The 14,538-nt window shown below is 49.6% G+C and overlaps 1 protein-coding gene across 1 annotated transcript in view; it reads left to right on the top strand.

The window, feature by feature from the left end:
- The first annotated feature begins 10,841 nt into the window (after positions 1–10,841).
- Nod2 (nucleotide binding oligomerization domain containing 2) overlaps positions 10,842–14,538 on the top strand; it is a 39,773-nt gene continuing 36,076 nt past the window's right edge. Inside the window, exon 1 of the mRNA XM_021170890.3 lies at positions 10,842–10,883. The gene's annotated coding sequence lies outside the window, so the exon portion shown is untranslated. The remainder of the gene's footprint in view (positions 10,884–14,538) is intronic.

Here is a 14,538-nt window from a genome sequence, read left to right as displayed (position 1 = left end):
AGTTACAGCATAAATCCCTTTATGAAGACTGTCCTTATGACAGTCAACTCTCAGAAGACCCTACCTCCCAAACCCATTATGTTAGGGATCACAGTCTAACATGAGGATTTGGGGATACATCCTTTTAATAGTTATTATCCTAGCTACGAGTTAGGCATAATGGGGCCCTTCGTGTTCTGTTGACAAGCTGGAGAACTGAGGTTTGGCACATGGAGCTGGTGGGATGTGGAGCCAGTGCCTGACACAGAAAGGTCATGGGATAGGCTAGGGTACGGCCCGGGTGGACATCTTGCACTCGCCTGGCTGTGAATGAGCTAGGCTGTACCTTCACTATCCTTGGCATGGCTAATACTTCTTGAAGCCATTCTACAGTGTGGGCAGAGGTGTCACCTCATAGCTTACATCACTGGGTCCCACAAAGGATAATTATGGTAGACATCTTCTTACAGGCTTACTTCACGCCCATCTCTTCTCTGTTGGAGTCCATTGCCTTCTTTGTCTTTTATCGAATTGCGTTAATGGCTGCAGATAGGCTGTGAGGGTTCCTTTGGGTACGTGTGCTTCTTAATCTCCTTTTCCTCCCGAGGCTCACATTTGCACTGAAAGGATCTTGTGATGAATAGATGCTGTCTACCATGCTCAACTAAATCAATCTTGCTTTTCACTGTCACAGAGGTTTCGCCCTCATTTGCGTCTGCTTCAACCCCACAGGCCCTCAGAAGCTTATGATGAGTCAAGGTGTAGAGAACACTTAATGGTGTCATGCTGAGCGTGTGAGGCTGGCAACTGAAGGCATACTAAAATCCTCATCGTTTGCCTTTCTGCTCAGGACTCTGTACAACATCCTGCCTCTCTGCACCACTATCACTCTCATACCAAGAACACATATCCATAAGAATTTGGTTTTGGCAAGAGCTTGCGAGAACTACTATGCATGGCATGCCTCTGACTAGCTAGTCCCAGCTGCAAGGGCTGTATCTCAGAGGGCCTGGTGTGGTAAAGAGACAAGAGGTTGCAGAGAGGTGTGTGCCTCTGCCCCTCCTCTTCCTACTGTGCATCTTTCCAGCTCCTTGCCCTGTCTCTGTCCAGGCTTGAAATCTGTGAGATGCCACAGCAGGCTCTGAATTCTTCTCCAAACCCTGTGAGCTCATCACAGCAGTTAGCAGCCACAGGGGAATAGTGTGACAGTCACTGCTTCCTCTTTTGGGGCTGGGGTCCAGTTTTTGGAAACCACCTGACATGGAGGTGTGCCCAGATTTTGTTGGAGGAACACAACTGGGCCAGTGTGACCAGGAGACTTTGTCATCTGCTGGGTGCTGGCTTTTCTCTGAAGCCCAGAAGCTGATGAGAGAGGGGAACAGGCAAGGGCTATGTCTTGTCCACTTGGGCTGCCATAACAAAATGCCCGATGCCATGTGGTTTAAACAACCAAGCTTGTGTCTTAAAGTTCTGGGGGCTGGGACATTCAAGATCATGGTGATGGCAGATCTAGTGTTTGGTGAGAGCCTGTTTCCTGGTTTGTGGATGGCTATCTCTTTGTTGTAATGGCCCACAATTAGCAGAGGGCTAGAGGGTTCTCAGGGGTCTCCTTTTTAAGGGACATAGTCCCATAAGGGCTTCACATCATGATCTAGTCACTTCCTAAGGTTCTGCCTGTCAGGGCCATCACATTGTACGTTAGGACTTTCATGCCAAGGTCTGAGAGGGCATATTCATTCTGTAACAAAGAAGATCATGGTGGGCCATGGCAGAGCAGTGGGCATCCCTGTTCACAACAGTGGCAATACCAAGGCCAAATGAGGAGAGGTGGGCACCATGGAGTCAAGAAGGGGAGAGTCTGCCATCTTGAGTCAGATGACTTCTCTGGATTCCAAAGTCAGAGAGCATCTTTCCTGCTCTGATCCATCGGTAATGTCCCATCACATTTAGAGCCAACCTGAACTTCACCCTCTCCTGCCCCTTCCGACTTCACTGTTCCCCTCCCAGCATCCCTTGCTGTCCTTAGCACAGCCATGGTGAAACACACTGGAGCACAGTGGGCATGGTGGGCATGGTGGGCATGGTGGAAGTGCGAAGACTTGCCTGCCCAGGAGTTTCCTTTCTGGAAATTCCCTTCTTTAGGGTCTTTCCACGTGGGGTTTTCTTTCCCCTGGCTTGTAGCTTCCTGTCTGTCTTCGGATTGCTTCTCCAGGCAGCCTGCCCTTGACTTCATGCCATCTACCACGGTTGGCATGCCTGTTTGCTTATTGTCTTAAACACCACAATGGCAGGAAGCTGGGTTCATCTGGGTAGCCTGTCCCAGCACTCAGCCCAATGCCCACACTTAGAGGGTGCTCGGAGGATCACTGCTGTGTGACCGCACAGGAGCAGGCCAATGAGTGGTGAGATGATGCAGAAGACGAATGGAGCTGCGGCTCCAGCTCAGGTCTGCCTCAGTGTACCCCTGAGCGGGCCACCGCCCTTCTGACTGGCAAGATTAAATCAGTCCTTCTTATGTGCAAGGACTCTGCATTGAGTAATAATGCAGAGTAATAATCCAGAGATTGAGTAATAATGAACCAGAAATGACTGCTTACTCAATTCCCAATGCCTCAAAAGGAATGAATGAATGAATGAATGAATAACTGCTTACCAATCTCAGCTATTGAGCATGCTCAGAGACTACAATCCTGAAACTCTCTTTTGAGAAATTAAAAGGAATTGATGATCTCTGAGGAGGGTCTCTCTGGGTTTGCCAAAGAAACCTGAGCTGGCGAGGTGTTTTGCAAAGTGATCCAAAACCTGATAACTCTGGTCGCTCTCATCTTCTTGCAGCTGCGCATGGACGAGGAGGCTTTTTAAAGATTTCAAAGGTTATTACTGCAGGACTTTACATTGGGGCTGCAGACCAAGTGTTGCTGACTGCTTTCGTGGCTGCATTGAGACACAAGAGGAAGGACTAGGTGCTGCCCTCATTTTTGCACCACAGGCTTAAAGAGCCTGCTGCTGTGCCGAGCCTCCTAGTCTCCCCTCAAGGCCAGGATGGGCTGACTTCTATCTATGTCAGGATTTGCTGTAAAGTGGAGACAACAGAGCCTTTTCCATTAGGCCTCTGATGTGGTGGGGACATGATGAGCGCTTGAGAGCAGGCAGGAGTGGGCTGAGATTGGGGTGTTCTGCTCTTTTTCCAGGCCACGCAGATGTGGGGGTATCAACCACCAACTGAGGAAAGTTGTTCAAGGTGGAGGCGGAGGAACCGTTTGTTTTTTTTTTTTTTTCTTTTGTCTTTGTGTGTGTGTGTGTGTGTGTGTGTGTGTGTGTGTGTTTTGAAACAGGATCTCACTATGTAGCCCAGGCTGTCCTGTGACTTACTGTGTAGACCAGGCTAGCCTTAAAGTCACAGAGGTCTGCCTGCCTCAGCCTCCTGAGTGCTGGGATTAAAGTTGTGGATCACCATGCCTGGAGAGAAACCCTTTTCTCAAATACTCTGTTGGGTGGTGGAGTGTTTGTTTTGTCAACATGGAAGATGATTCTAGAAGTGCTAAGGGACAAGGGAGAAGGAGGGTCTCAGTGAGGAGTCAGAGGAGAAGCTTGGGTGGGAGAGCTGGCTTTAATTTCTTAGGGTCTGATGTTTTTAGGTAATCCTTGTTGCTGTATCAATATACCACAGACCATATGGCTTATTAATGGCAGGAATTTATTTCCTATGGTTCTGGAGGATGGGAAGTCTTAAGGTCAAGACTCCTGCAGACTGGGTGTCTGCTGAGAGCCCACTGCAGGCAGCTGGGCTACATGGCCATTTTGCCATCATGGGAACCCCTTGAGTCTCCATTCATGAGGCCCTGACCTCAAGACAGAATCATCTCCTCAGCCCCTCAGAGGTTGGGATTTCAGTGTGTAAAACCGTGTGTGTGTGTGTGTGTGTGTGTGTGTGTGTGTGTGTGTGTGTAGATGGTTCAATGGTAAAGAGCATTGGTTGCTCCTCTAGAGGACCTGGGTTCAATTCCAAGCACCCACATGGCAGCTCACAACTATCTGTAACTCCAGTTCCAGGGGGTCCATCATACCAGGTATGCATGTGGTGCACATATAATATCCATACACACAAAATAAAATAAATACATCTTACAACAAAGCAAGCAACCAAGCAAGCAAGCAAGCAAGCAAACAGAAACTGAAGGAGATTCAGACATTCAGACTGGGTCACCAGCACACAGCAAAACCTTCCCAGTGGCTGGGTGCTGCCAGAATGCTGGTTCTGATTCAGAGGTGGGAATGGAGTGTGGAGGACAGAAGCCATTCGGGACACCCAGACACACTGGGCCCTCTAGGTTTGAGGCAGCTCAGAAGCAAGTGCCTGGCTGAACTTTTCCACCTTTCAGTGAGTCGCTCAATGGCAAGCTTGGGTCATGCCTGTGCCAGTGGCAAAGGTCAGCAATAACCACTGGGTCCCTTCTTCTCTCCCCGGGGCTGGAAGGAGAGAAGAACATGCAGGGAACATGATCTGGAAGAGAAAGCCAATTAAGCTGACAGAGCACGACACAGGCACAGCTTCTCCTCACTGCTTAGAGCACAGGGAGAATCCCACGGGGACTGTGGGATGTAGGCACTGAAGGATAGGTAAGGCCTCAGGAAAGGGGGCAGAAGGTTAGGGGTTTGACTAGCAGCTCTGCCTCTTGGTATCTGGCCCACTGGGGGAAGCCAATAGACTCTGGGAACCTTGGTTTCTTTATCTTAAGAGTGAGAGCCAGAGCAAGAGTGAGAGCCAGAGCAAGAGGTCACAAAGGACTGTCTGTACCGAGCGTCTGGCTGCTATTGTTCTGCCTTAGTAGACAACACTGCCCACATTTAGGGCAGGTCTTTCCCGCTCAGTTCAGCAAATCTTCTCAGGAAATATTCTCACAGACACCCAGAAATGTGCTTTGTCCATTATCTGGATGATCTCAGTCAAGTTCACCACCACCATTAACCATCACCATGGGTCAGAGAGAGAGAGAGAGAGCTAGGGTCACACAGCAGTTATAAGGACACTGTCAGTGTGTTGGCTGTTATTTTGAATGTGACAAGCATTCTCATCTGAAGAGTGATATAATTTGACTTTTTGAAAGAGACTCACTAGGATTGCTTTATTAAGGAAATGCTGCTGGAGGCATAGAGCACTGTTAGCAGTGCTTACATAACCTAAATGAGTGGTGGGAGATCTGGATCCCAGCAACAGTGGCTCTCATTGTGTGATACTATTCTTGGGGACAGTGAATAAACATCTCATTCAGAGAACTGTTGACAGACCAAAGTAAGGATACCACCTGCCTTAGGGTTTTACTGCTGTAAAGAGACACCATGACCAAAGCAACTCTTATAGAGGACAACATTTAAATGGGTCTGGCTTACTGGCTCTGAGGTTCAGTTCATTATCATCAAGGCATGGCAGCATCCAGGCAGGCATGGTGCTGGAGGAGCTAAGAGTTCTACATCTTGTTCTGAAGGCAAATAGGAGAAGACTGGCTTCCAGGCAGCTAGGAGAAGGGTCTCAAAGCCCACCCCTACAGTGACACACTTCCTCCAACAAGGCCACACTCCCTAACAGTGCCACTCCCTGGGCCAAGCATATTCAAACCACCACCACATTCTACTTCCTGGTGCCCATAGGCTTGCTCAAACATATGAATCTATGGGGGCCATACATAGTCATAGCATAATGCAAAATACATTTATTCCAACTTCAAAAGTTCCATAGTCTACAACAGTCTCAACAATGTTAAAAGTCCAAAGTTCAAAGTCTCTTTGGAGATTCATGCAATCTCTTAATTGTAATCCCCTAAGAAATCAAAAAGCAGATCACAAACCTCTAACATCATAGGATACACATTACCATCCAAAATGTCATAGTGAAGAAATACTGGACCAAAGCAAGACCAAAAGCCAATGGAGCAAACTCCAAATTCTGTATCCCATGTCTGTGTTCAAAGTGTTCTTCAGATCTTCAACTCTTTTCTGCTTTGTTGACTGCCTTGTTGATGGCTCTGACATCTCTAACATCTTGTGGTATCCAAGGCAACTCCAACTTTGCAGCTTCTTTTGCCAATGCCGAGGATCCACACATGATCTTCTGGGCTCCTCCAAAGGGCTTGGGTCATTTCTCCAGCTTTACCCTCTGTAGCACTCCAGGGTCTGGTTGACTCCATTCCATAGCTGCTGCTATTCTTGGTGATCATCCTATGGTGCTGGCATTGCTAATTCACTGATGTCTTCCACTGCTCTCATAGGCTCTCATCACGGTGCCAAGCCTCAACTTCTTTGCATGACCTCTTCAGTTCTAGGCTGTCAACTGTAATTGAGGCTGCACCTTCACCAATGGCCTTCCCTGGCCTCACACTGTGCCAAGCCTCAGCTGATCTCCATGACTCCTTTATGCCTCCAAACCCAGTACCACCTGGGTGATATTTTACACATTACCAAGTCCAGCTGTAGCATGAGGTTCAACTTTGGCTATCTCTGGAACACAGCTTCTTTGTGCTCTCAGAAAACACTTCCCAGAAGATTTCACTTCAGTGATGCTGGTCTCTTCTTAATCACCACTAATTTCTTAGCTAACCAACATCTATTGTCCCAGTAGAATGCTATTCTTGATTCTAAAGCCAGAGCCACATGGCCAAAGCTGCCAGAGTCCTGCTGCCTGCTGGGGCAGGATCATGGCCCTTTTTTCTATTATATTATCACCGGTTTTCTGTTTTCCAATTCTGTCACTGCCTAAGCTTGGCTGTCCTAAAACTTGCTCTTTAGACTGACTTTGAACTCAGAGATCTGCATGCCCCTGTCTCTTGAGTTCTGGGATTAAAGGTGTGTACCATCATGCCTGGACTTAAGCTTTTCTCTATTTGGAACTTGCTGTCCCAGGCTGGCCTTGAACTCAGAGATCTGCTTGCTTTTGCTACTGAGATTAAAGATGTATACCATCATCCTGGGCCTAAGCTTTTCATGGCCACTATTCCTCAAGATCCTGAGTCTGTTTTGTTTTGTTTTGACTTATTTCAAGGCAGATTTCACTGTGTAGCCCCAGCTGTCTTGGAACTTGCTCTGTAGACCAGGCTTACCTAGAACTCAGAGATTCCTCCTCCTTCTGCCTCCTGAGTGTTGGCGTGTGCCATCTGAAAGGATGGACTGTTTGACCTCTCATTAGAGCACTCTGAGTCTTAAGGAGTTTCTCTCCCAGATGAAAGTTGTCAACTCAGAGGCAATTGCTCTGCAGTAGCTCTGCTAAGAAGTGGCCGTATTCTGAAGACACTTGGAGGAGGCTACATTCCTGTCTTAGTCGGGGTTACAATTGCTGTGGTGAACTCTATGACCAAAAGCATTGTTTGGAATGGGTTTTGTGGGGAATAGTTTCTACGACCCTGCTTTAAGCTCTCTGGGAGGACTGAGCTACCAGCCCCACCCAGGTTCCCTCAGATCACAGGATGAAACACACACACACACACACACACACACACACACACACACACACACATTTTTGATTTGCTCAATAGCCAGGCTCTTCTAAGCCTTCCCTGGCTATCTCACCCTTCTTTTCACTTCCAGCTCAGCACCCTAAATCTGCCCTCAACTTTAGTTGCTCAGTTACCTTTAGCCCCAGCTCAGCACCCGAAATCTGCCCTCAGCTTAGTTGTGTTTCTAATCTCCCACCTGCTACCCCAGGCCCAGTCCGGGGAAGCAGCCAATGGCCACTCCATCCTGAATCTCACATGGCTAGTGGCTCTTTCTCCCGCTGAAGCATGGCGAAGCTCTTCTCTTGTGTCTGCTAGCCTGCCTGTGGGAAAACTGCAAGTCCCGCCTAGGCAGCCCAGCTCACTGGGCTTATTGATCAACCAAGAACCAATTGGGGAACTGGACCTTCAGTGTTCAGACGCAGATTCCTGATCAAAACACTCCCTTACAGGGTTTAGTTCACTCACAGTTCCATATAACTGTTGATCATCCAAAGCAGCAAGGACAGGAATTCAAGAAGGGCAGGAACCTGGGGGCAGGAGCTGATGCAGAGGCCACGGAAGGGTGGTGCTTACTGGCTTGCTCACCATGGCTTGCTCATCTTGTGTTCTTATAGAACCCGGGACCATCAGCCCAGGGATGGCACCACCCACGGTGGACTGGGCCCTCCCACATCCATCACTAGAAAATGTCCTACCACTAGGTCTTAAGGAGACATTTTCTCTATTGAGCTTCTCTCCTCTCAGATGACTCTAGTTTGTGTGAAGGTGACATAAAACTAGCCAATGCGATCTCAAAAGAGTGTGAGTGAACACGTGTCAGGTGGAGTTTTCTGTATTCTAATTGTCAGTCAGCATCATGGTTCGAATGTAAAATGCCCCAGAGGCTCATGCTTTAAATACTGGGTCCAATAGGTGTGCTATTTGGTATAAAGCTGCAGACTATAACTTCAGGCTTTTCCTCCTAGCCACGTAGTTCCCTGAAATAATGACTCTGAGACCATTTATTTATTAATAAATGCTTAAGCCATATGCTTTGACTTGTTCTCTGACTAGCTCATAACTCCATTATCCCTTTTATTCTAACCTGAGTTCAGCCATGTGATGGCTGGTTTCCTGCCTCATCTTATGTCCGTCTCCTCAGTATCCTGAGGCAAATCTCTCATGTTTGTTTCCCAGAATTCTCTCTCTCTCCCGGATGTTCCACCTCCGATTTTCTGCTTCAGCTTATTGGCAATAGGCTTTTTAATTGACAGGCAATGCTTTTACACAGTGAGATTCTCTTTGCAGAAGCGCCTTTAGAAAGTGTGTGGGGTGGGGGCAGCTGGTAGAAATGGATCACTATGGGTAGATCTTTGAAGGCTATGTCTGGTTCCTGTAACTCTCTGCTTCCTGGTCCAGGATGGATGTGAACAGTCTCTACCATGCATTTCTTCTGCCATGAGCTAGGTTTCCACCACGCTCCCCCAACCCCTCCTCCTCCATGGTCGACAGGTACTTGACGCTAAGCCTGACAAGCTAAATTCGATCCTCAGGACCCCACATGGTGAAAAGAGAACTGAATCCTCCAAGTTGTCCTGTGACCTCCACTCATGTGCCAAGACATATATGCATCCACATGCATAATACCCACAGACAATAAATAAATGTGAACTATTTAAAATAGAAACTGTTGGGTTTCAAACTGTTTCAAACAGGGGACAAGCAGCTGAGGTGTCTATTTAACACATCAAAGTAGACCTGGTCTCCAGGTTCTCCCAGCATCCTTCAGTTCCTACCTATTTCTGGGTATGGACGGAATACTCACCCTCTACCCTGAACTCTCCAGCCCAGGGGCTGGGCTTCCCCCTCCCCCCAGAGGCTCTTCCCTATATAATCCAGACATCTTGGTCTCTCCTTTTCTCTCTCTCTCTCTCTCTCTCTCTCTCTCTCTCTCTCTCTCTCTCTCTCTCTGCATTTCTCTCTCCTTGTCTGTGCATGCTCGTTCTTCTTATCTCACTGCCTCCACTCCCATCCCCTCCTTGTCTATGTGGTAATTTCCCTGGCCCTGTTCCTTGGCATCTGTGAACCTGCTCTAGAGCTGCTCCCAAATAAACCTTCCCTACTTTTAATTCAGCTTGTATTGGGTTATTTCATCCGCATAAGTACTGCATAGGTACTTAACTTGGAAGCAGTGTGAGGCAGTGGTTAGCGCACAGTCTTTGGTGCCTGGGACACATCACTGTGTTGACAGGCTAATGAACTTTTCTGTGCTTCAGTCTCTTCATCCACAAGTCTGGGACAAGAGGAGTACTCTACAGGTGGGGTTAAGAGATTTTACTGAGAGCAGAGGCCGGCAGAATACTTAGTGTCAGTTTCAAAAGGAACTCCCCAGACAAAAGGCTAAAGGGAGCATCTATTAGCATTCCAAAGCACCAAAGCCTGTGGTGGCCTCCAGGCTCCCTCATAACCTGTAGCTCTCCATACCTCTTACCCTACACCCCAACTCTAAGCTTCTCCAGCTTGTGGGCTTCCCTCCCCCAACTCCTCATTCCCATAACCCCCCCCCCCATTTGGCTGTGCTCTCTCTTGGCTTTCTCTTTCTCTCTTCTCCCCCCCCCCCACACACACACATTGGCTGTCTCTCTTCCTCTCATGGTCATGTCCCCCACTGACCATGTTCAAGCTGCTATTTTCCCTGCTCTGGACTCTTCCAGATGCCTCCGGCTGTACCCTCCCTCATATCTACAATACAAACCTTCGGAACCTCAACCATACCTTGGAAGTGGTCACGTCTCGGTTTATATACAATTTCATGTCAGTGTCAATTATTCTCTCCTCTCCCTCTCTCTCTCTCAAATGAGACTTCATGTACAAGTCTTTTTAGAAGTAACATTAAGAATGGGAACTAAACAAGGCTGGCGAATTCCGATTAGGATGGTGGCAGAGGCCAGCCTAGGAGGCTACCGTTGGAGGCAAGTGCTATTACACTTAGACCTCGCTCATCAGCTTGCATGGGACTGACAACCAAGGGGAAAAGAGGAACTTTAAATGCCCTAACACCACCCAGCACAGCCTTCTGGGAATGCCTCCATTAAGACTGTAGCTGACTAAGGGCTTATAAATCCCTGAGAGGGTACATCGGCTCCTACTGACACCGAGGGCTTTCCTAGCTCTTGTTCCCAGGACTCTGGTTCCCTTGTGATTGAAACCGGTCCCCAAGGGCAGAACACAAAGCACCGCAGGCAGGCCTCTTCCCGGATACCTGTCTCACCAGTCCCTAGAGGGAAATCAGAAGGTGTGGACGCCCTTCCCAGCCTGCCAGAGTGGGCGGGGTCTCTGGCTAGGTGGGTGGGGCGATGGGCAGGAGTAGATCACGGAGGGAGTCCTAGTGTGGAGTCAACACAAAACTGACGAGGGATCCCCACGCTGCAGCTGGCGGTGAGTGCTTGCTTTCTGGTTCTGTGGTCTGCGGGTGATCGGGGTAGGTGGATGTGTGGAAAGGAGGGTTTTCTCGCGGGGAGACCGAGGACTCCCGGGCGACAGCGCTTGGTTTTGTGGAGATCACGACCGTCACAAGTCCCATCGCCGGGACGCTGTTAACTGGCTCTGGAGCTGGCCTGGCTGAGCTCCTGAAAGGGATTCTGTTTCTCCTGGAAGCATCGATGGAGTAGATAGGCTGTAAAAGGAAAGGGATGTCTCGAGTGGAGCCACGGCAGGCTTCGGTAACTGAGAAGAGGGTATAGGGACCAAATTGAAGCCCCCAGGATCCTTTGAAGTCTGAGGCGAGGCTGTGATTTGGAGGTGGCTGGGACAATGGAGGGGAAACTTGCAGGTGAGGTCCTTACCCAGAGGGAGAAAACCCTGCTTTGGGTCTTAGCAGGAACTATTCCTGGTTCAGTTCCCCCCACCCCCTTCTCTCTAACTTCTGTGTCTTTTTCAGAGCCTGCAGGGTCCTGGCCTGGGGCAAGGACATTGGCTTTTCTGTATGTAATCTCACCCAGGGTTGATATCCTGCAGGGGAAAAGCCCCCTCTCCCATCTCTGCCCTCTTGGTGAAGACCAAAGAGTCAGCCCCATTGGCTCTGGTCTGTTCAGTCTGTTGTGAGGCCATTGGGGCTCCCAGTTTCTTGGCCACTTAATGCCAGTTGGCCTCCACATGCAGCTCCAAGCTGGCACTGGCTCCATCTTGTCCCCTCTTTCCCACCCAGGTCAGCATTGTAGGGTGGCCCAGTGAGCAGATGCTTACTGCTAACAAAGTGGCTTCTATAGCTGTTTGGCCTTGCAACTCTCTGGTTCCACAGCTACCCCTGCCCCCATGCTGTGTGGAACAAACACATCCTCAGCTCATGCAGACCCCATCTGTACACTGGGTGATGCACAGGGATATGGTGAATACATCATGCCAACACATGCCATCTCAGAGGATAGGAAGTACTGTGGGGAGAAAAAGCTGGGACAGGGCTTGGGGGCTACAGTTTTGCATAACATAGGACAGCACCTCTGAGAGAGTCACCACTGAGCAAAGTCTTAAAGAGGGGATAGGCAAGTCATGTGGGGGGCTAGAGAAAGCCCCCACTGTGTGTGTGTGTGTGTGTGTGTGTAGGGAGGGAGGGAGGAACTTATAGAAGCATGATGGACCAGAGCAGGCTTCCTTGTTCTGTGAGGAGCAGGCCAGGAGCTACAGCAGGGTGTAAATGGGGGGATGAATTGGAGGGCTGGGGGTGGGTGGTGGGCGGCAAGGAGGAAAGGGGTAGCAGCTGAGGTCTCTTGTATTGGGCTTGAGTTCGCCATAAAAGCTTTTGGCTTTCGCTTTGACTCTGATGGGAGCCATGAACAGATTAGGCTCCTGCTCTGACTTAAGGTTTGGCAGGGTTCATTGAGTTGTGAGGCTGAGTCTGCCTATGGAGGTTCATGGCAGATGAGGGAAACAAGAAGGGAGGCTATAGAGCTTACATCATGGCATAGAGAGAATCTGTGGCTTTCAGATTTGGAGTCTGTTGTTGAAGGTTGGATGGATAGTCTGTGATGCTGGAGAGAGGCAGCGCCAAGCACGACTCTGAGAGTTCGGGGCTGCCTTCGTCTGCGAGGGGAGCTGTTAGGAGGGAGAGCCGGTGATTGATTTTGTCTTTTGGAGATGTTGGTAGGTAACACCACATGATGTTGAATGGTGTCCAGTAACATTTCAGTCATCGTTATCTCACAGTTGAGAATTGGGCCTGTGGGCAGAGAAGCATCAGTGATTTGTACTTGGTGGCGGCGGTAGGGGGGTGGGGTGGGGGACTAGGAACCAGCCTTGGAGGCAGAATGGATAGAAAGAGCAGCTGGGAAGCGGGGAAGAATATCAGTGAAACCCTTCATGACTTCCAGAGAAGTGCTCCAGGGAGGAGGGTGACAGAAAGAAAGGCAGAGAACAGAACAAGTGGAAATCATGGTTTGTATTCTCTCTGGTAGTGGGTGTGGGAGGGGGTGAAGGAGATGGGGTGGATTTGGGAATGGCAGTTCAGGTCCAGACAAGGGAGGGCAGAAATGAAGGATGAATTAATCTGTTTGTTCTCTGATTGGAACTGGTTTCCTGGGGAGCAACTCAGACATGGAGCAGGAGAGGGATTAGTTAGTGCTCCAGGGAGAGCTTAGCCAGCCAGGACTAGGACAGCTCAGGTCGGAATTCTGCTCTCCTCTTGCTGCCTTCCTTCCTCTCCCGTCTGCTGGAGGCCTGGGGCACTGCAAAGGGATTTCAGCCCTTGAACAAAGTCCTCAGCTAGGAACTTCAGGAACACCAGGCTACCTATGATCCTGGATAGGAAGGAAGTGCTAAGAAACAGACATGGGCCCGGGGAGTAGGGGCCTTTGTAGATACCCTTGACCCTCTGTTTCAGAAAGGAAGTGACCCCCTTTGTTTGGGTTGCACCTTGCAGAGCCTAAGAGCGACTCCAACGTGGCACTAGCCTGGTAGAGAAGGCAAGGATGACAAAGCAGTGTGGTTAGCCTGGGGAGAGCAAGTCTGACCAGGAAGGAAGGTACAAGAACGAGATTCTGGGACTAACTAATGAAGAACTTCTTCAGCCTGTCAGGAGGACAGCCTCAAGCCCAGGTCTTTCCAGCTGTTTGGGATGAGATAGGGAGTTGGCCTTCTCAGAGGCAGGGGGCTGGCAGAATTGGTCTTTGGGGATATGTCTTGCTTTGTGTCTGCAGGAGTCTGGCAAGATGGGAATTTCCAGCTTCAATAGAAGACAGTACCGGACCACGTGGCTTTCCTGCCTCGCCCTGCCGGTGTCCACACTGCTGATGTCATTGCCTGGGTGTGGATGGTTTGGGTATCCGGCAGGCTCTTAACATATCTGGGGAGGGCTTCTGCTCTCTCACAGTTGTTTCTGTCTGGACAAGCATGTTTATTGGAGACACCTCACACCACCAGGGTCTTTGAGTGAAAGCCAGTGTAGATGTACCAGTTTTTGTGCCAGGACTGCCAAGAACGAGCAAGTTCTTCTGGGTGCTGGCCTGCCACCTCAGGCTTCCTGCTCAGGCTTTTGGGATTTCCCCTAGGGTGGGTTGGCCTGATCAGAGACTGCCTGTGCTATGCCTCTGGGATTTTGGCTCATTGTGCTTTGCAGAAGAAGGAAACAGTAAGTGTCTTACCCAGCCTCCTATAGGTAAAATGAGCCAGGCCACCCAATCTCAAATCTTTTCATTCTCCATAACTTCCTGGCTGCACCTCAGGCCTCGGGCAAGAGTGCTAACCTCACCTCTGTGCTTTTCTCTTAGTAGAAAGGGGCAGTGGTTACTTTTCTTGGGACCCAGGCAGGGGTGCTGGAGTAGCACCCTACCTCTGGCTGGTTTGCACAGTGGAGACTCAGTCCACGACTTGGCCCCAGCTCATGCTGCCCCTTGCTGTCATCTGCCTCTTTCCCATCCTTGGCTCCCCCTGGGCTGAGCACAGGGTACAGGTGACATGCTTGGCCAGTGAGGACTCTAAGCTCCACAGTAGGGAGACCTTCTCTCCTGAGCTGCCAGATACTCAGGTAGCTTCGCTGCCTTGCTTTTCCCCGTCCAGCCAGCCCCAGGCTTCCAGCCTGCATGTCCATAATGTGGTGTTG

This window comes from Mus caroli, unplaced genomic scaffold (genome assembly GCF_978045245.1).
Source record: "Mus caroli unplaced genomic scaffold, Mus_caroli_1 scaffold_10, whole genome shotgun sequence".
NCBI classification, from domain to species: Eukaryota; Metazoa; Chordata; class Mammalia; order Rodentia; family Muridae; genus Mus; species Mus caroli.
Note: the sequence above shows the minus strand (reverse complement) of the source record. Positions and strands in the feature narration are given on the sequence as shown.